This window comes from Magnolia sinica, chromosome 4 (genome assembly GCF_029962835.1).
Source record: "Magnolia sinica isolate HGM2019 chromosome 4, MsV1, whole genome shotgun sequence".
NCBI classification, from domain to species: Eukaryota; Viridiplantae; Streptophyta; class Magnoliopsida; order Magnoliales; family Magnoliaceae; genus Magnolia; species Magnolia sinica.
The window spans coordinates 85,423,127-85,445,814 of NC_080576.1; the positions used below are offsets into that span (position 1 = coordinate 85,423,127).

Here is a 22,688-nt window from a genome sequence, read left to right on the forward strand (position 1 = left end):
ACGTAATCACCTGGACCGCGAGAAACGTATTTTCCAGGCCCACTCGTTGAACTGAACCACTCACCCGGTAGTCTCGGGTCCATCATGGTGGTTAACGTCAAATTGGCCGATCTTATCCATGCAGTTAACTGTCTTTTGCAATTAGAACGCGACGGACGAACGTGTCGGGTGTAGGACTTCAAGTTATTGCGGTCCTGCGTACCACAATTCCCTTCGCAGAACGGAAGAGAGGGGGCGCGGATTAGGTACTACCCCTGCCTGTTCCAACCTCAGGACAGGCTGGGCTCTGAGGGTCCGGCTTGATGTATGGATTCCATCCACACCGTCCATCCATTTTTTCAAATGACTATAGAATATGATCCCAAAAATAAGAAACATCTAACGATCCAGGTGGACTACACATAAGGGACCGTTGATTAGGGACCATAGAAGTTTTGGATTAAGATGATATTTGTTTGTTCACTTCATTAATGTGTATAAGACCATATCAACATGTTGGATGACAAATAAATAACATGGTGGGCCCTACGAAGATTTCAATGGTGGGCATCCTTAGCACCGGTTCTTCTAGTGGTGTGGTCCACTTGAGCTTTAAATCTCCTTATTTTTTGGTACTATGATCTAAAATGATATAGAAAAATGGATGGACGGTATAGATAAAAGTCATACGTCAGGGTGGCACCTCGATTGCCCCTCGAAGCCTCTGCCGATCCTGAGCTGGAACAGGCGGGGGTAGTACGTAATTTGCGCCCGGAAGGGAGAGAAAAGAGAAATTTAGGATTGCGGACCCCACATTTTATCCAGCTGTTTTTATGAAAGAAGACAAACTTTGTTTTGCAACTTAGACCTGCACGTGCGGAGACTGAATATCAGGACGAAAATACCCCTCCTTTTCACTGTTGTCCACTTTTCCTCTCCCTTTTCACTGTTTTCTTTCCATCTCCTTTTCCACTGCTGCTTTCACTGCCGTTGCTTTCACCCCCTTTCTTCTCCTTTCCACCGCTGCTTCCGTTGCTTTCACCCATTCTCACTACTGGTTTCACTGCTGCTTTCACTGCCGGTTTCTTAACAGCATTGGAGTGCATCCTCCCTGCATATCAGCAATCACATCCTCTTCTGAAAATGGTGGGTCCAATGAAGAAAGCACGCACCACAGGTATATTTTAAACTCTGTTGGCCCCACATTGAATGTATGTAGTATATCCATGACGTCCATCCGTTTATCTATCTAATTTAAGGGGTTGAGCCCCAAATTGAAGCATATGAAAGATCAAAGTGGATCATACCATGAGAAACAGTGTGGATAATGATTTCTACCATTAAAACCACAGAAGGCCCAACAGTGATGTTTGTTTGTTATCAAACCTGTTCATAAGATCATACAGACATGGATTAATAGAAAACACAATTATAAGCTTGATCCACAACTTCTGTGGCCCCTAAGAAATGATCAACAGTAGAAGTTCAATTCAAAATTATCATGTGGTATGGTCCATTTGAACATTAGATATGTTTAGATTTTTGGGCTCAAGTCATAAAATTATTAGTTAAGTTTGCCCTGCTGATTTTCTAGTTTGCCCCTCTCAATTTCATATTTGCACCACTGATTTTCTAGTTTGCCCTGCTAAATTTCATGTTTGCCTCGCTGAATTTCATGTTTCCCCCGCTTAATTTTTAGTTTGTCTCGCTCAATTTCTAATTTGCCCTGCTGAGATTCATGCTTGCCCTGTTGAATTTCATGTTTCTCCCGCTGAAATTCATGCTTGCCCCATTGAATTTCATGTTTCTCCCACTAAAATTCATGTTTGCCCCGCTCAATTTCGTGTTTGCCCCGCTCAATTTCATGTTTGCCCCGATGAATTTTCAATTTGCCCCGCTCAATTTCATGTTTGCCCCGCTCAATTTCATGTTTGCCCCGCTCAATTTTCAATTTGCCCCACTCAATTTTCAGTTTGTCCCGCTGTTTTTCTAATGTCCCCGCTGAATCGTCAATTTGCCCCGCTGAATATCTAATTTGCCCCGCTTAATTATCTAGTTTGCCCCACTGAAATTCAAGTTTGTCCTGCTCAATTTCATGTTTGCCCCGATGAATTTTGAGTTTGCCCCACTCAATTTCTAGTTTACCCCGCTCAATTTCACGTTTGGCCCGCTTAATTTTATGTTTACCCTGCTCAATTTTCAGTTTGCCCCTCTCAATTTCCAGTTTGCCCCGCTCAATTTCATGTTTACCCCACTGATTTTCACGTTTGCCCCGCTCAATTTCATGTTTCCCCCGCTAATTTCATGTTTCCCCCGCGGAATTTCATGTTTCCCCCGCTGAATTTCTAGCTTGCCCCGTTGAATTTCATATTTGCCCCGCTAAATTTCTAGTTTGCTCGACAAATGCAACACACCCAAGTGGTCTTTGTTATTTGTTGAAGGTTGAGTTTTCCTTCTCTGTTGGTCGCTTCTTCCTTTATTAGGTCTTTGTTATTTGTTGAAGGTGCAGTTTACTCACCTATTGTGTAGTCTTCCACTTTCACTTTCACATGTCATTGTGTGTGTATTCCCATAAACTCAGCTAAGTTAGTTCACTTAGTTATTGTGCAATATTTCCCTTTGTCTTTGAGAGTATTTTGCACATGCATGATGGTTTGGTGGCTCGATGGTTATTGAATTGCACAATTCCCTATTATTTTAAGAGAAGATTCAATGGAGTCAGTGTTGAGAATACAAACTCAACCTTTTATTAACCTTTTATTCTTATGTTTATTGAGTTTAATCCCACATCAGATACTTGTGGAAACTTGAGTTCTAACTCCTATCCACATAAAGTGGCTCAAGTCATCCACGATTCTTCTCTAGTGTGGAGTAGTGTGTGCAAGCAATGTAATACCTTGTGCATATGGGAGCTTCAATCTAGTAAGAGTGCCCTAGTCCTTCACTTCATTTAGTTCGTTTAACACTGTTGAAGAATGTGCAAAGTCCATTTGGATTCATTTCATAATGCTGAGGAAGGGTAGCTGTTGATTGTGAAACGTCATTGATTTCAAGAAAGAGAAACTATAAACATAATTCAAAAACTAAAAAGAACATGAGGAAGAAGTAACCATTTTGAGTGAAAGAAGAAAACTACAAAAAGAACCAACCAAATTGAAAAATAGAAAAAGCACAATCACAAAAAGAAACCCAATTCCAATGCAAAAGAGAATGGAAAAGAAGGAAGCAGTTGAAGAGCAGACAAAAGTGCATTTTATGTTTTCCATTTTTGTTTCAATAACTGATGTTTTAAATTCAAGCTTGTTTAATGTGGTCATGCACATCCTATTAGCTAGTGTATGATGTATGGTTTGGTTGCCTAATTGTATTTGTTTCTTAAAGATGTCTTAATCTCTAGCAATGTCATAATTTCGAAAAGTACTGAATCGCCAACCAGGTAAACATACATTCACATCTTTTTTTTTATATATATTATTATTTTCATTGAGGATATTGCCTGAATTGCTAATAGAGTTTGTTCAAAATGCGAGATTTTTTTTCCTCCTGTTTCATTCAATTGTTGTTTGTTATTGCAAGGAAATTTGCATTTGCTTGTATTTGTTTCTTCAAGAGACCTTGTTCTAATAATTTGACCATTTCATGGGGAAAATGTCTTAGCCGAAGAGTTCTAGTGACTCTCCAATGTGCAGGCTTACTAAGTTAGGACTACACAACAACATTTTGAGAGGCTCAAGATGAAGCATGGTTTTAAAACTCATCGAATTGAGTTGATTGGATTTTGTTTGGCCTCCACGGGAAACTCATTTCCATCGAGTTTTTAAAGGAAAACACAGAAGGCTCATCAAGTGGGTTTGCAAATATGACCAAGTGTGGGACAAGTCGAGTAACTGGAAAAGGTATTTTTGTCATTTAGTAGTTTATAGTGATCCTGGCAAAACCGTAATCCCAAAACTGATAGATCTATTCTTTGATGCGACTACGTGAACTTCACTGGAGAATGTAAAACCTTGCCAAGAGAATGAAGGACCTCGTCAGTTCCTTTTCTATCTTCTCCTCTCTCTCTCTCTCTCTCTCTCTCTCTCTTTTTCCTGTGTTGCTTTCTCCTTGCCCTCATCTATTTCTAATGTTTTTCAGCTTCTCTTTTCGTTTCAACAATTCTTTGTTTATTAGAAGATTTCCCAAGTGATGATGTTTTCTGAGAGTTAAAGTCCAAACATGAGAAGATAAAAAGGATCCAAAAGTTGAAAAAAAAATGTGGTTTTCATCTGTGTATATGTGCCTTTTTAAAAAAAGAAGATAATGGACATTTTATTAATATTCAGAAATTAGAGTAAGGGTATGGAACTCTCTCTTCTTCTTTTTTGTTTTGTTTTGTTTTATTTTATTTAATTATTTTTGCATCAGGTGTGAAGAAGTAAGTTGATATGAACAAAGAATTTAACAAACAAATAAATAGAAGAAAAAAAGAAGAAGAAACAAAGAAACAAAGCATTAAAACAAAAATAAATAAATAAAATAAAACAAAAAAAAAAGAAAAAAGAAAAAAAAGAAACAAAGAAACAAAGCATTAAAACACCATAGAGAATGTAACCTTTAGTATGAAAAGTTCCAAATATATGCCACAAAGATTTCCAATCTAGAGTTTGAAGCTTTAGTTGCCTATGCAAATGGAAGAACGCCAAAAAAAATACCTTTACAACCACTTTTTGCCATCATCCGTATGAGCAACATAAACCTTTGCGAGGGAAGCACTTGCTAGTGGAACAAGATCAAACTCAATAAAAATCTGTTTCACAAAAAGATTGCTTCATTCAGTTGGCAAGTTTTGCACCGAGCATTTAATCAATCTATAAAACTGCTCTTCACAGCTAAAAAGAAGGAAAAAAAATAAAAATCAAAGACAAGAACATGGAAGTTTTGGCTATTTATTTTGGTGAGGAAAAAATATTAACAATGAAATTCTCATGTACCTAAGATGATATGAACAAAGAATTTAACAAACAATGAAAGAAAAAGAACATAATTCATGTGGCATACTTCCAAGCTCTTTCATGAACACTTCACAAACTTGATCGTAAGAAGAAACCGGGCATCAATTTAGCATGGACTGTCTCATTGTCTGTACGTATTCTTGAGGAACCAAGTATTCCTACAAGAGAGACCAGCAACCAGAAAAGAAAATTGTATGATTGCACTCATCACGAGAGGTGGGAAGTAGTAGATCATGTGACTTTCTACAACACCAAAGTTGAACTTGATACTAGTTGAAAGTCTATCCATGGTTGACTCTCACATGACATTTGTAAATTTGGGTCCACCTCCCTACTCAAAATTAGTGCCTACTTGTATCGCTGATACATCCTATTGAAGATATTGTTCATTGATGTGTTGACAAATTGTCCAAAGAACATTTTTTAGGTTATTCAGCTGGAGCAAGTGGATGAACAATTGCATTTCATCTCACTTTCAACAACACATCTAATAAGTCTTAAGTAAAAAACATACCTCTCAATGCAATGTGCTTATTGGAACGAACATTTTAAGCATCATTCAAAGCATTCCTCAGAAGATCCATAAAATATTCTTTTGGGACACCTCCATAGTTTAGTAGTGAAATAAAAGTCTTATTTAGGTACGTTTTCCTTGGTTGGTTGCTAAAAAAGGAAGACAAGTAATTTGGATGCAATCTTCATATCACCTTTGTAGATAAAAAATAACCATTACATACAAGTACTAAAGGTTTTCCTCGATAAATTTCATCGAGGCTTATTTAATGTTCAACTGCTTTATAGGTTCCTTTTATCCTCCACTTGACACTTTGGCTATTGAGAACTCTTCCAAATATGGTTTGTTGGAGCCAAAGGGAGAAACACTTTGGTTATTGGGATTTACATGTATGATTTACAAGGGCATGCTTGAGTTGAGTATAGGGTTTGTGCACGTGTTTTGCTGTGGTTATCGGGAGAATGGTGACCTCCAATTAGCTCTCAAGTGTCCCTTGGACTATCATGATCTTGAAGCTCAAACGAGCAAAACATTGCCTTTTAAGGTTACATTCTCTATGGTGTCCTAATATTTTGTTTCTTTCTTCTTTTTTTGTTTTTTGTTTTTTTTTTGTTTTGTTTTGCTTTATTTATTTATTTATTTTTGCATCAGGTGTGAAGAAGAAAGTTGATAAAGTAATAGTACTTGTGGGGAAAAGAGAGGAGAAAATGACCGTAGACCTATGGCTACGAACTATAACCGTAGTGATAGATTGTCGATAACATCGACCATAGTTCGATAATATCAAAGATGAATGCCAAATTGTCCAGCAACAAAACTCAAAAAATGGATGAATTTTCGATAATATCGAGATATGTTCGATAGTATCGAGCATAAGTCATCGATAATATGGAGACATTATCGATAGTATCGATAACTAATATCGAGAAATGACCGTAGACCTATAGCTGCGGATTATAACCGTAGCAATAGGTACCGAAGCCGAATTGGCATCAACCGCAACAAGGAAAAAAATTATAGCCTTTTACGGACTACAGTTATGGCTACGGCTATAATCCGTAGCTATAGCTTCGAACATATCGAAATCATTACGATATGTATCGAAAATTGCAGGATTTTTTAGGAAAACTCACTGGACAGTTCTAGACTTTTTCGATAATATCGTAAGACTTTCGATATATCAAAGCTATGGTTATAGCTACAATTATAATCCGTAGCTATAGGGTCCCACTGACCCTTAGTCACTAGCTTCTTTTTTTTTCGTTGTAATTCCCAGGGCATTTCAAAAGCATCTCCCATTTCTTTCTCCCCAAATAGCCCACTGGGAAGCTAGAAGATTCAATCTCCATAATAATGAAGTGATCCATCCTAGCCCCACTCCATGCCAAATCAAGAACATGTACCCCACCGATTCGGGCATAACCCAAGGGACAAGACATTTTAAAAATTCTGAAGTGGCTATTCCATACTTGTCTAGTGAAAAGGTGATCAAGACTTGGGACATAAATTATAATGTAATTTGTTCAATAATGGGGTGCATTTTTCACAATATCCCTGGTTTCCTTCAGTATGAGAACTATTTTAACAAACCAGGGATCCAACTTCATCCCTGTGATGTTTGGGTGATTCAGAGTTTCTAGTTATGAAGTCTTAAAATCCATTGATGTTTCACTCTTGAAGTAGACAATAAATCTTGATTGTCTTCCATTATTGAACAGCACTTGGGATTCTTTATTATTATTTTTTTTTTATTATTATTTTTTTTTGGGGGGGGGGAGATGTGTCTTGGTGTTATTATTGAGAGAGTTTAAATGGCACCTCAAAATTTCTGCAAATTTTCAATTTGGCTTCCTTAAAATCATGATTTTTCACAATTTTCTCAACAACATTGAGATTTTCCTTGTTGCTCATACGGGTCTCTTCTTTTTAGTCTTGGGAGAATGTTTCTAAGGTTTTTGATGGGTCTAATAGCACATGCTTTCAGTAGAGATTAATGGGCAAAAGAATGAGAACAGAATTGAGCTTAATAGAAATTGCATGATATGATTCCTTGAAAACTGATTATTCTCACTCTATCTAAACATAGTGAAGATTTTGATAGCTGCTCCTATGAATATTGTTTGAATCAATGCCTACAGTAGCATATAGGGACCTACCAATTACTACTATGGATAAGTGCTCCATAATTTTGATCATTTCTGATAAGTTGAATGTTTCAAGTTTTGCTACTGTTTTTACTCTAATGCAGACTTAAAGAAGTTGTCCTGTGTTTCTTCTTCGTCTTCTTCTGTTTGCTTTTATTTTTTTCTTTTAGAGGGGGGGGGGGGGGGGAACAAAGAGAGATCTGTCAAATGTGGAACCAACCAATTAAGCCAACTTAAACAAAGAGCAAAAATTAAGTTTCTCAAGCCTTTGTTAGAACTACTAACAATGCTCAAAGTTCATTTACTCTACCTTATGACTAACGATAAATAGAGACCAAACACATTAGGTGTAAAACTCTCCAACTATTTAAATATGTTTGAATATATTGTTACAAACATACAGTGATAAGTTTCCAAAATAGTTGGGAAACTTTCAAGCTATCTTTTATACTAAACATGATCCTTGGATAGACATCAATCTTGTTAGTCATTCCTTCATGTTTTCAAATTTTGAATTGCGTATTGCTCTAGAGATGTTACTTGAAATTCAGACACGTGGAGACTATCCCCAACACCATGTGTCAATAACTACGTTTCCCTGATCCAAATAAAAATTTGGGCTTAGGAGTAGGCCAAAGGCCTAATTTGGGTTGAAGGGACTCAAAAATGCCTTAGGAAAGATATCTACAACTTGATTCTCAGAGGAGACAAACTGAGCCACTAAAGAGCCAAGAGAAACTTTTTCATGAACAAGCTGCTAATCAATTTCAATATGCTTGGTCCTCGAGTGAAAAACCAGATTGGTGGTGAGATGAAGAACCGGATGTTATCACAGAACAACATTGGGGACTGATCGAGGTGCACACCAATATCACGTAGAATAAATGGCGGGACAAACCGAAAATTGAGCGAGGCAAACATGTACATTAAACAAATACCTTTTTTCTCTCTCTCTCTCTTTTTTTTTATTTTTATTTTTTATTTTTTATGTTACTTAGAAGGTGTTTGATAAAACACTTGTAAAACCATTATAGTTCAGGTGTTTATAAAAATGCCTCATGGTAAGGGCTGCATCACTCTGGGTGAGATTGGGTGCATCTAATATACTCTTGAAAATTGGGTGGCTTTTCACTTATAAGACAAGACGTAGTAAATCGTTTGCATTCTCTCTGCTTGTGCAATCGTTTGCATTCAGCGGGGTAAACTGCCATTATTAACAAGGAATGAATGTTTAATTGACCTATAAGTGAGGGAATAGAAACTTTACAGACATCATTTTTCGATCGTCAATGGAAGAATCAATTTTATGAACTAAACATCTCTCTTATGTTGAAAAGTGATCAGATGTGAGACAAACAAATTGTTTCCTTTTAGTGTTCAAATTGAAGGGAAAAAGTGAAATAGCATGGAGCTATAAGAAATCAAAGCAATAATAAAGAAACCTGAATTAACAAAGAGGAGAGGGAGACCCTCAGGGCCATCTATAAGGTCTCGACCTCGGCACAGGTTGTCGCAGCCACTTCCGGCTCCGCAGCTTGGGCCTAGATCTACTTCATTTTTTGAAGCATGCCTTAAAATGAGCCATCAATTTCATTTTAGCGGGGCAAACATGAGCCATCAATTTGAAGCATGCCCCGCTCAATTTCATGTTTGCCCCGCTCAATTTCTAGTTTGCCCCGCTCAATTTCATGTTTGCCCCGCTCAATTTCTAGTTTGCCCCGCTCAATTTCATATTTGCCCTGCTCAATTTCATGTTTGCCCCGCTCAATTTGTAGTTTGCCCCGCTCAATTTTCAGTTTGCCCCGCTCAATTTCATGTTTGCCCCGCTCAATTTTCAGTTTGCCCCGCTCAATTTCATGTTTGCCCCGCTCAATTTCTAGTTTGCCCCGCTCAATTTCATGTTTGCCCTGCTCAATTTCTATTTTGACCCGCTGAATTTATAGTTTGCCCCGCTCAATTTCATGTTTGCCCTGCTCAATTTCTAATTTGACCCGCTGAATTTCTAGTTTGCCCCGCTCAATTTCTGTTTGACCGTGAAATGAAGGGAATTGACCATGAAATGCACAGAATTGATCGTGAAGTGAAGGGAATTGACCGTGAAATGCATGGAATTGACCGTGAAGTGAAGGGGAATTGCCGGTATTGATCGTGAAATGCATGAAATTGATCGCGAAGTAAATAAAATGAATGAAATTGATCGCGAAGTGAATGAAATGGATTTTCGACTATCGACCTGATGGAATCTTAAAAAATAACCAGGTTGGTTGGCTAAAAGTAGCTTCTCCTACCCCAAAATCATATAGGGTACGTTAAGTAACTAATTTTGGTTTAGAAGATATTCTTGTTAAATGAATAGAGAAATAAATGAAAAAAAAGAAAGAATTTTTTTATATGCTTATATATATATATTTATATAAATCTTTATCGGAGAATATTATAGGTAGAATAAAGTTCTCCATGTAAAAAATAAAATGAAATAAAATAAAGATAAAAAAAAAATGTATAGAGTGGCACAAACTACAGTTTTAATCTAGCGAGTTAGCCTAAAAAATCTTGCAATTTTCGATATAGTATAGCTACGGATTATAACCGTAGCAGAATGCCATAGCGCCATCTAGGTTTTTTTTGCTGTGTTGCTTTTGTAGGTCCCATCATGAGGTCTGTATTATATCCAAACCGTCCATCTATTTGGATAGATCATATTAAGGCTTGAGACGAAAAATAGGATAGATCTAACTATCAAGTGGACCACACTGTAAAAGGCAGTGGGGAATTGAACGTCTACCATTGAAACCCGTTTAGGGGTTACAGAAGTTTTGGATCATCATGAAATTTGTTTTTCCTCTTCATCCAGGTCTTTGTGACCATACGAAGGAACTTAAATGGGGATGATTTCTCACAAACATCACAGTGGGCCCCCTAAAAGTTTTTAATGGTGGACGCTCATTCAACACTGTTTCTTGTAATGTGGTACATTTGAGATGTGGATATTCCTCATTTTTTGTCTCATACCATAAAATGATCTGAAAAAATATATGGACGGCATGGATGAAAAGCATACATCATGTTGGGGCCCACCACCGACCAGGAGGGGTATTTTCGTCCTCAAATTCGCTGTCCGTACGAGCAGGTCTAGGTTGCAAAACAAATTTTGTATTCTTTCAAAAAAACAGCTGGATAAAAGGTGGGGTCCACAGTCCTAAATTTCTCTGAATTTCTCGAGAGAAAAATTAAAAGGAGAAATGATTGGACACAGCGTCTGAATCGTAAGTAAAGATTCATCCATTATTCTTCCACTAAGGCGTCAAATATTTAGAATATCACATCCGTAGAAAATGTGTGACAAATCATCATGATCACATATAAAAAAAACATACTGATCCATTGATGGAGTGGACCACACAGAAAACTAAGTCATACCAACGGCTGAAATTTTATAGTAATGTTTCATTTCTCTATATTTGTTGTTACGTTTGAATTTCTTCTCAATTGCTCATCATAATGTGGCCCACCGTTTTTATGGGTAGGATATTATCTACATATGACATGTTGGCAGGAAAGAAATGATGACTCATGACTATGACACACCTGCTGCGTCTGAAAAAAAAAAAAACCCAAAAAAGAAAGAGAGTAGAGAAACTGGAGCGTCCTCAGTTGGAGCCAAAGCTTCTCTATTTTGAAACCCCCAACACAGACTGTCTCTGCTGCAAGTAATGGTGAAAGGTAATTTTTTCATCTTCTTCTCAAAAGTGGTTTTCTTTGACTGCTGCAATCTGTTAATCCATGCATTGCTTTGATTCAAAATACCCCTTTCTATACATTTCTTGAATACCCATTGTACTCTACCTCTCTCTCTATCTCTTGTTAGTGGTGATGCTTTGAGGTGTTTAATTATACAGAAATGCTGCATTTTCTTGAAATCCAGGTGGGTTTTCGTTAGTTCTTTCTCTTCTGTCATGGGTAATTTTGTGTGTGTGTGTTTTTTTTTTTATAAGATTTATTTGACTAAGGTATGATGTCGGTGAGATGAAATTTGATTATTTTATGCTGCATTCTTTTTTGGAATTCAGGTGGGCTTTTGTTAATTCATTCTCTTCTGTTGTGGATAATTTTTGTGGGTTTTTGATAGGATTTATTTGACTAAGGTATGATGTTGGTGAGATGAGGTTTGATTGTTTTGGGGTTCTGATTATTTTTTAAAGGTTGAAACTTGCATTTGGGATATTTTTTTTTTAAATTATATATAATTTATTTGGATGGATCGCATTATGGACCAAGCTAAAGCCTGGCCAACCCATTTACTTTCGGGCCTCAAATCAGGCCTTGATCTGGCTTCTCGGCTTGAAATTCAGGGCCTGACTCCAGAATGTGATAGCCATAAATGGGCCTTTACTTGGTCTGGGACCATGCCTAGATAGAGAATTTTTGGAAACCTTAGACGACAGGCTTGATGTGCCGCCCAAGCTTCACATGTTTAATGCTAGAGGAGAGCTGTGGATAGGCTTTTGGTTGGATTTTCTTTTTAATCATCTGTCCACATTATGATTGGCTAGGATTTGTTTATGGAGTGGATTGATGGTCCATCACGAAACTATGTTGGGGTCCATCAAGTGAAATGATCTGGATCGATGAAAGGTGGACCCTGCCCGTTGGAGCACTGGCCTGGACGGAAAGATTGGTAATTTGGACTGAGCATTTTGTATGTTCTTGTTCAACACAAATGTTTGTTGTTTGATAAGATTTGATATTAGTTCAATTGTTAACTCCATTGCAAGAACATGCACCCAAATACGGCCTTAACGGCACAGGCATGCTCCTGATGGGCCTAGTGGTCCACTATGCATTGCCGATTGCGAATGCGCCTTTTATTGAAGGCCAGCTGTTAGGATTTAGCGTTGTCATCAATTGGTGTCCTCCTCTTCCTTTGGCTATAGGGCTTTTGGGGGCAGAATGAGAGGCGACTTTGAGGAAGAAGATGATTAAGGGGAAGTTACGAGTGATAAGTGGGTGCATGGGAGACAGGGTTGGTGGTGATAGGCTTTTTCTTCACATCCTCTTTGCCAAGAGTAATATCACCATCATCCACCATTTTCTAGATGAGATTCTTGAGAATGTAATAGTCCTCTATCATATGGTATCAGTAGAATTTTGGGTCCTTTGTCTTGTTGGCTTTGTCTAGGTGATATTACTTGGGTAAAGTGATGGTGCCTTGGGGACAAATCGTTTGAAGATAGGTATGAGGTCTACCATTGGAAATGTGTACTCTTTCTGAGGTTGATCATGCTTCTATCTCTTATCCGCGTTGGCCGCCTTCGTGTCTTTTCTGTCGTTGCCCGTTGGCCTTGGCCTTAACATTTACCTTGATGGGCTTCTTCTTCTCGTTGATGACGTTAACGGCAGGAACCTTGTTCTGTCGTGTCTAAGACTCTCTTGCCATGGGATAGTGTCTCGTTGGAGGACCTACTTGACATTATATGCCCTTGTGGCCAACTCCTGGAAGGCAATGTTGTCATAATCATTATCGTATCATAAATCGTAATTGGGCCTGAATCGTTTCGTATCATGAATCGTAAGATTTTTTCAAATCTTCATTAAAAAATCATAAAAAATACAAAAATAAATTAGAAAAATTAAATAAGATATCAATGACCTATTTTCTCGTGAATATGCATAAAAAATCTAACTATGACATTAATCTTGTTATCAATTGTATACTATGTATAAATGTATCGTTGTGTTGTGTCATGTCATCATCAAGTTCAGAAAATAACCCTTTGCCCAACCCATGTACATGTAATTTTTTTTGTACGATTTAAAAAATAAAAGTTACCCCATCCCCTTTTTTTAATTTTTACACACGCACACACACCCCACACACTCACGCTAGTGGAATTTCACCACCTATGGGTACTCGAACCCTTGACCGGGTGTTGAAACTCCTGAGAGTCTACCACCCGAGCAAGAGTAAGGACCTTCCCCATCCCCACTTACATATATAACATATTCACTCGTTTCTATAAATAAAAAAGAAAACAAAAAGTCCAAATAAATCTATTCTTGGTTGGCCATGGTGCCATCATCATCATTGTCCTCATCATCAATGATACCAACATCATCAACATCGTCTTCATCTTCAAAATTTGATGTTAAAATAAACTTCTCTTCCTCCTCTTCTCCCACTTTAGCTTTTTTCCTTTGCTTTAATTGTAATTGCTAGTTTTTTAGGACCTACAAAATAGTTTATGAATTATGCTTATTGTTTTAACATAACTAAATGGAAGTGAAACTATTAATTATAAGACTACAAGACCAAATAACAAGTCTATAACATGCAAACATACCACATCGCTCATCTTTTTGTGAGGTAGAGCCGCCTACACTTTACACATTTTTCTAATCCTTTGGCAACACATTCACTCATGCCCATCTAGGTATTATCTGTAGGAAGGACAAGATCCCCCTTCTCGATGATCCACTCATTATTGGATTCCATATTCAATAAGCAGATATGATAAAGCCTTTGGGTTTTCTCTCTCTTTGCATGACGGACTTTGAGCTGAAGATTGTATTTTACGAAAACCAGAGAGTGCAATCTCTGTTGCTTGAGTCTATTTGGCTTTTTTGAATGCATCTGCAATGAATGTAGAATTTCATAAGGACCAATAGCACTACATGTGAATTCATAAGATGGGTAATGAATTCAATAATTTCTCACCTGTTCAAAAGTGCTTCAGTTGCGCTCGCAACCAGTAGCACTACATGTCAGACTCAAAATACGGATAGCCAGCATTTGTAATTCTAGGCACTCTTCTCTGTAACTCTCCCACCATAAACCTATAAATCAATCATATATAAATAATATAAAGATTAAATAATTACATAATAAACTAAATAACCTAAAAACAACTAAAAACCAAAACATGCTTTTATGATTTAACTACTTAAAGAAGTCAAACAAACAAAATAATTGAAAATTACCTGGTTGCTTCGTTGTTCTTGTTAATTTTGCAGTTTCTCTTCCAAACAAACCATGGGACCTTTTAAACTTGTCTATCTATTCATCAATGATGATCCTTTGCCTTGAATCCGAGATCATTCTTTCAATACAGTCATATAGCCTAGTTTTGATTTCTAAATATGAATGAAAACTCTCATTATACTAAAATCTCAGATTTAAAAAGTAAGTTGCCGCTTGTAAGGGCCTATGTAGTTGAAGATCCCACTGCTGATCTATGATTTCCCATTTAGCTGAATACCTTTTTTAACCTCTCTCAAATTCTTTGTGATCATTTCTTTTGCTCGATAAATTGCTTCATAAATATATCTCATGGCTAGCCTCTCATCTGAATCAACTAGCTGTAGAGCTTTAACCAATGGGAGAGTAGTCTTTAAGCAAAATTTGATAGATGACAAAAAATCTACATTGGCTAACACTATATCTTTAACATGTTTCCGCTTTATGCTCTTGGGGAAATTGCCACCGTCCCATTCCTTTGAGGTAAACATCGACTTCAAGCTAATTCTATTCTCACGGATGCTTTTCAATGTCAAGTAAGATGTAGTAAATCGTGTTACAGCCAGTCTTATCTTGTCAACTCTTCCTTTGTATGCTTTCTTATTAAGTTCAAGACCCAACGATTCTTGTAAATGTAGATAGTTATAGCCCCTATCTTCGCCGCAGTCTCAAAATGAACCTGCAACTTTCCAGTATTTGCATGAATAAAGTGGGCTGCGCATGGAGACCAAAACAAATTCTCTTCTTCATTAACATTTGACCTATTTTGACATAAGTGGATGTGCTGTTCGTAATGACTTGGAGTACGTTATCTTCACCCACCCCTCATCAATAATGGACTAAAGTAAATCTAACAAATTGTCTGCATTCTTTGAAATACCGAATGTATCAATGGATCTAAAAAAAAGATACCACGCGGACTATTAACCAAATTTTTTGTAATAGATCGATTCAGTCTATCATTCTACCCATTTGACATTATCGTGCATCCATTCTTGGCACATTTCTTCTTGTAAACTAAAATGGACTTCTCTATTGACTCAACCTCCAATTTCAAAAGTTTGTTTTTTTTTTTTTTTTACTTCATTGTATGATGAAAGCTTCAATCTTGGGCAAAATGCAGCAACTACTTCCATTATAGGTGCGAAGAAGGGGTTGTTCAGAAGATTAAAAGGTAGAGGCAGCTACATATTAGAAACAAGAAATAGAAAGGCATACACCATCTCTATACCCATTCTTTCAATTTTTGTTTAGAGTGGCTTGTTGCTTTTCTTTCATCTCACTCTTTCTTCTGACTAATTCATCCATAGTCCTGTTCCTTTTTCCTCCACCCAATTCCTCGACATCATCTATTATTGGAACTCTTCCAATGATGTATTTCTGTTATTCTTGTTGCTTCTTTTCATCCGTATTACCATCCAACAACTTGAGTTTATCTGTGACATCATCGCCCAACACGCTGTTACATTCTTTGTGGTTTGGACAAGGTGATGTTTCATTCGAAACACACTTCTTAGGGTGTGTTTGGATTAGCAATCACAACAATAATGTGATGTAATGTGTGGTAAAAAAGTAATGATTATCATTACTACTGTAGTCTAAAGGCAAAAAGTAGTGACTGTATGCAATACCAGTCTTGCATCTCCACTTTCCACATGTAAAGTAATTTTGCTGGTTAGATACACTTGGATGTAATTCCATCAATATGTGTTATATCCTCACGTCCATCCATTTTTGCAAAATAATTTTAAGGTGTGTCCCCAAAAATGAGCTTAATCCAACACCTCTATGGACCCCAAGAATTTTTCAATGGCAGGCATTCAATCCCCATGCTAGCTATGGTGTAGGCCATGTCTTCTTTGGACCTACCTCATGTTTTGTCCCATCCCATTAAATGATCACACAAGGGGGATGGACGGTGTAGATATAACGCATACATCATGATGGGGCCCATGAAAGTATGCCACGCCAACACACCTATGCCAATCCGTGTCATGCGAGATTCCAAAGGATTATTGTGATTTGACAACAAGCAATATCCAATCAAAGGTAAAGAGTAATGATGTGGGTTTTACACCACATTACTATGGTAGTCCATTATCCAAACATGCCCTTAATAAGCCTTTTTTATTTTTATTTTTAGGTGAAGGTTATTTGTTCTCACCTATCTTCAAACAATAATCCCATGTGGGGTCGTTATCCTTGGACTTTGACTTCTTTCCCATCTCCAAGACTTCAATAAGAATCAATACCTAACCCTACCTATTAAGAAAAAACAACTATTTAGGCTAAAGTAAATATATAAAATTATAAATCATTAAGGAAATGACAAGAATCTTGAAGTAAATGAAAAACACATCAAACAATGCATATTTTCCCCTAAAAATGGAAGAAAGAAAAAAAAGAAAAAAAGAGATCAAGGAAGTATTTTATATTTATTCATGCCTATTTTGATGTAGAAATCCAATGAAACAAGCGGTGTTTGATTCCGTTGATCAATGGAAAAGATATGAGAATTTCTTTTCCTTAAGTTTTTTAGGCCTCACAATCGCCGAAACTCTCCACTCTCTCTCAAAAGAATAAAAAGATGTGACATTCTAATGTGGGTGGGCCATAAAGGGGTTTTAAAAACAGAAGCCCTAAATTTTTTGCACAAAACAGCAAAAAAAAAAAGAAAAAAAGAAAAGAAATAAATACAATTTTTTTTATCGGAAATTTCTGGTTATTTGTGCATGCTATCGAATCGTATAATTCATAGTGAATCTTACGATTCATGATTTAATTGTATGATTTGACTATGAATCGTACAATTCAATCCTCTTTGCGATTTGTATGTGCAATTCAGGTCATACATACGTACAATTTATGTGATCGTACAATTTTGACTACATTGCTGGAATTTGGCAATAGTCAAGCTTGCCAGCCCGTAGGAAATGTCTCATGACATATTATGTTGGCAAAGCTTGACTTGCTGCGACTTAGATGGGAGATGACGATAGGGGAGACCAAAGGCCCTCCATCAAATGTTAAACTGTTGGGTTGTCTAGTTCCATTGATGCTTGGAAATGGAAAGGGCATTTTTTAGGAAATAAGAGGGAAATGGAAACAGCGTTTCCAAGAAATTTACAAAAACAAACAATGGAATCGTCATTTCAATGGAAATAAATTTCCTCAATTTATATTTCAACAAATCTAAACAAGCCCTAAAGGAAATGTTGGATATAATTGCCATGACAACCCAACATGATGACTTGGCTTGTGTCTACCAGCTTCACCTTGAAAATAGAAACATGCACCATGTAATATGTTTGTTGAAGAGTATTTTGCTTTGATGGAACAAAAAATAGGAAGAATTGGATGATTATCTGCTCCTTAATCTTACTAGTACCAGTGAACATACGAAAAAACAAACAGAACAATGGAGGATTTTTGAGTTTCTGGCAGAGCTTCATCTTGACTTTGTGTTGCAATGGTGCGAGTTCATGGAAGGAGTCACTACCCTCGCTAGAGTTGGCTTATAACTATATTCAAGGAAAGGCCAGTAGAAGAGCTACGAAGTCAGAATGGTGCAACATTTTACAAGAAGTTAGCTGCAAATTCTAGACCATCAAGACAAGTAGTTATGGGAAAGCATCGGGTCGGGAACAAAAATGTCAAAGCAATCGAGGGAAATTGATTGACATGTACTCATTTTGGAAAAAAAGAGGCATCTAAAGGAATGTTATTGGAATTTACATCCCTACCTGTGTCAAAAGCCAAAAGGTGTTGCTGCTAATACAATTGTAATTATGGTGGATTTTTCTCCAACTTCTAATAATTCAGCACCAGACCCATGGGAGTGGCTGCCCTCAAATGATCCTTGCATTCATCTCAATATTTGAGTACTTCTATGGGGCAACTGGGTATCGTTGTCACTACCAATCATGTTCATGCTTCTCAGTCCCGTTCTTCAACATCCTAGATCATAATGATTCAAGTGCTTTGAATCATATGATGGGTAAAAAAGAGAGTTTTGTTTCTTATTCATTTATTTCTTGTGGCATAAGATTAAAAGATCAAAGATGAGCACTATTCTAATGCTGCTGGGAAGGGAGTGTATCAATTTATTCTATCACTATTGTTACTTTCTATTGCTCATGTTGCATCATTTCCATCTAATTTGTTATCTATCAGGTCTCTCACAAAACAATTGGGCTGCAGTGTCACTTTCTTTCCATCTCATTTATTATACAAGGCTTGAGAATGAGGAAGCAAATTGGTGGAGATCATGAAGGCAGTCGGTTGCACTTGCTGGAGATAGGAAATGGGTCATTTTCTTTTGTTCCTGAGTCTTCTAGTTTTAATGAGGAAAGATTATACCTGTGGCATACTCCCACAGTTCATTTGTTGTTGAAGTATTTTCCAAGGAAAAAGACTAAATATCGGTTTCAGATTGCCACCGTCTGGTTTTAAAACCGGTACACCTCGTCAAAACTGTTATGATTCTTTTGAAACTGAAAGAGTTGCCTTTCTGTTACACAAACCATCATTAAGAAAAGGTTAGAGAAATTAAAAGAACTTAGAAAAATTAAAAAAGAAAGTAGGAAAAAATTTGGGGGGGGGGGGGTTGGGGCGGTGTCTAAGTTGTTCATTATATGGGTCCCAACATGGGTCAATTAAGTTACCATTTATGAAACTATTGGATGGATACAGAATTGTTATAGCCAATTTGTTCTAAAACCATTGGATTAGTTGACCTTATTTTTCGTAGCCTGTTTTGTGAGTGGACTAGCTTGATTTTTGGGCACAAGCATTTGTTGCTTTGATCCCAAAACATATGCCACATTTGCCCTAGGGATGTGTGGAGATGGGCTCTCTTATGAACAGCGTGGACCCAACAAACCTCTAGGTAATGCCAGAGTATCAAATTCCTCGAGAGAAAAATTTGATGTTCTGGTATAGTGGATGATACAGTAACACAGGTGCTTAAAAATTGTATGTGGCTTGGTTGTGATTCAAATTAAGCCGTCCAAGGTAGTTGGCCCACTTAGATGGTTTATCAGACAATAACCTCCCCAAAATGATGCCTTAAGTAGTTGGATCAGCAAACATCTAATGGAAGGTCCCAATCAAAACACCCCTTTTTAACTAAACTGGCGACTTGCCTGAATCACCTTGCTTGTCTGGATTCACCTTGAGTTGGACCAAGTTAGATTGAGTCAAGGGTGAGTTGGGGGTTTTTATTGTATGGGGGTGCGACCCAAACCAATTCTGACCAAAACTGATGCCTCTCAGTTGAAACCTTGTTATATTAAACCACAGTCTCTTCGATCACTTTTCCAAATATAATTGTCAGTGATGTGAACTTCCAATGTGAAACATGCCAGTTATCAAACATGTTAGAACATTTTATCCATTTAGTAATGATAAAAGTTTTTGTTGTTGTTCCCTTATGCACTCAAATGTGTTGGTCTTGCCTAATGTATTTGGGTATATGTATTTCGTATCTTTCATTTATGTTTGTTCTTGCATTACATGGATTCATCTTATGAAATGCAAAGATGAAGGTACATTCATTGTAAAAAGGTTTAAACAAAATGACTCAAACACAATTTGGTGCAAAGTTAAAGGTTTTTAGGTTCGACAATACTCAAAATTAATTATACCATATTTACAAAGTTACTTTGTAGAAAATGGTATATAATGTCAAACATCTTGTTGTTATATGCGTCAACAAAATGGGTTGGCTGAGAGAAAAAAAACTGTTATTGAGGTTACTGGGTGCATCATGTTGGGTATGAAGGTTCCTAAAATGTATATTGGGATGAAGAAATTTTAAGTGATGGTTATGAGATTGATAGCATGCCAACGCCCATTCTTGATGGCAAATGTCCTCTAAAGTCCTAGAACTTGTCTTACCATTATTTTCTCTTCCTCCTAAGGTGTTTGGACATGTCTCTTTTGTAGTCCTGGAACCATCTGAACACAATTTAGGCCCCACAATCTATGAAATATATTCTCTCAGGATATGCTCATTCTTGAAACAAAGGATAAGTGTGTTATTGTTTTGTGATGAGGATGGTTCAAAGACGTTACCTTTGAAAATGCACTGTATTACTCCTGTTATAAGATTTCTTCAAATGATCCCGTGGATGTTTCTTTTCCTCTACCCATGGTTGTTGAGTCTTTACCAGGTTCTATTCGGGAGAAGTTCCATACAGTTGAATGAGTTGAAGCTTTTTACTTGAAGAAAGGAAAGAGATATGACATCTGGTACATTAATTGCTGACTTACACCTTTCATCCTCAACTTCTCCATACTAGTGGGTAGCTAGATACGTTTAAAGGATCTTCCCATTTCTCTGCACAAAAAAAAAAAGGTCGTGCACTTGTCTTTCCATTAGTGACTTTGTGTCTTATTGGTTTATCTCACCTTTGCTTCGTGCATATATTTAATATCTTTTGATTACCACAATTCTTAATAAGGTCGCTTATGCCCTTGCTAATCCTAGACAGAAAGTGGTCATTCTAGGAGAGATGTTTGCATCAGAGAAATAGGGAACTTGGGATCTAATTGAATTGCCAAAAGGAAAACATGTTGTAGGCTTGGGAAATGTGTTTTTACTCTAAAACACAGGCTTGATGGTTTTATAAAGAGATATGAGGTTCACTTGGTTGTTAAAGGGTTTACCTGCCTGTACGGGTTGATTTTGGGAGACATTTGCTCCACCGGTGAAACTGAGTTTTCTACAAGTTATTTTTGTTGTTGCTAGTTAGAAGTGGCCTCTTGATCAACTCGATATTAGACTGCATTTCTCCATGGTGATCTTCAGGATGAATTTATAGGGCCATACCTTTTGGCGTTGGTCCTAAGTGTGGGAGGGTAAAGTTTGTAGGCGGCTATTTATTGATTGTAGAGCATGGTTTAAAAATTCGCAATCCCATATCTCAATTTGGCTTCCACTGTAGTATATTTGACCATTATTCAGTGTTTATTAAAAGGAGCAAGGGTGCCATCTGTGTTGGTTGTGTATGTCAAATTGTCAATGGCATAGTTCTTATAGGTAAAAACTATGATGAGATTCTAAGATGCTTTGTTAGGATTGAAGTTGCTAGTTCTAGACATGGAATGGCATATTCATTTATCAAAGTAAATACATGCTTGATCTCCTTACTGAATATGGTGCATGACCTACATAATCTCCTATTGAAGTCGATGACCTTCTTTACGAGGAGATCAAAATTGCTTGGTGATCTAGATAATTATTGGAGGCTTGTGGGGAGACTAATTTAGTCAACTATTACAAGGCTAGATATTGCTTATGGGGTTAGTGTGGTTAGTTTGTTTATGCACACTTCTCATGCTCATCATATTGAGGTTGATGTCATTATCTTTTGAACCTAAAGTCAAGAAAGACTTGTTGTACTCCAATAATGGTCATTTGAACATCAATGATTATTATGGTGCTGATTGGGTGCAATCATGTAATGATATGATATCTATAAGTAGCTAATGCACTATTGTAGGAAGGAGATATAGTAATTGGGGAAGGCAAGAAGCAAACTATAGTTGTAATGCAGGGGCATTTTCACACCGGGCTCGAGTGGGGTGTCTTGTGTGAAGCGGGGGCACACTCGGGGTGGGTGGCCCGTGTGAGGTGGGACCCATGTAAAGTGGGGCCCATGAGGGGGGTTCGGTTGAGGGCCTGACCTGGGTTATGAGATAAAGGGATTGATTTGCCACGCTCTACTAGTTCGAGCTTTTAGATCAAGTGGTTAGTTGTCTTACGTTAAAAGTGGTATTAGAGCAGGTCTCGTGTTCGAGACTCCTCACCAGGGGTAATTAATGCATGAGCATTTTCACACCGGGCTCGAGTGGGGTGGCCTGTGTGAAGCGGGGGCACACTCGGGGTGGGCAATCCATGTGAGGTGGGTGGTTCGTGTGAGGTAGAACCCATGTGAAGTGGGGCTCACGATTGGGGTTCGATTGAGGGCCTGACCTGAGCTATGAGATAAAGGGATTAATTCACCACACTCTATCAATTCGAGCGTTTATAGCAAGTGGGG

The 22,688-nt window shown here is 37.4% G+C and overlaps 1 protein-coding gene across 2 annotated transcripts in view; it reads left to right on the forward strand.

The window, feature by feature from the left end:
• The first annotated feature begins 11,195 nt into the window (after nucleotides 1-11,195).
• The window catches only part of LOC131243308 (uncharacterized), a 30,012-nt gene continuing 18,519 nt past the window's right edge, over nucleotides 11,196-22,688 (forward strand). The window contains exon 1 of one of the 2 annotated variants that reach the window (XM_058242551.1): nucleotides 11,196-11,351. The gene's annotated coding sequence lies outside the window, so the exon portion shown is untranslated. Of the gene's footprint in view, nucleotides 11,352-11,419; nucleotides 11,554-22,688 lie in introns of those variants that run through there. The other variant, XM_058242552.1, reaches the window with a different exon arrangement.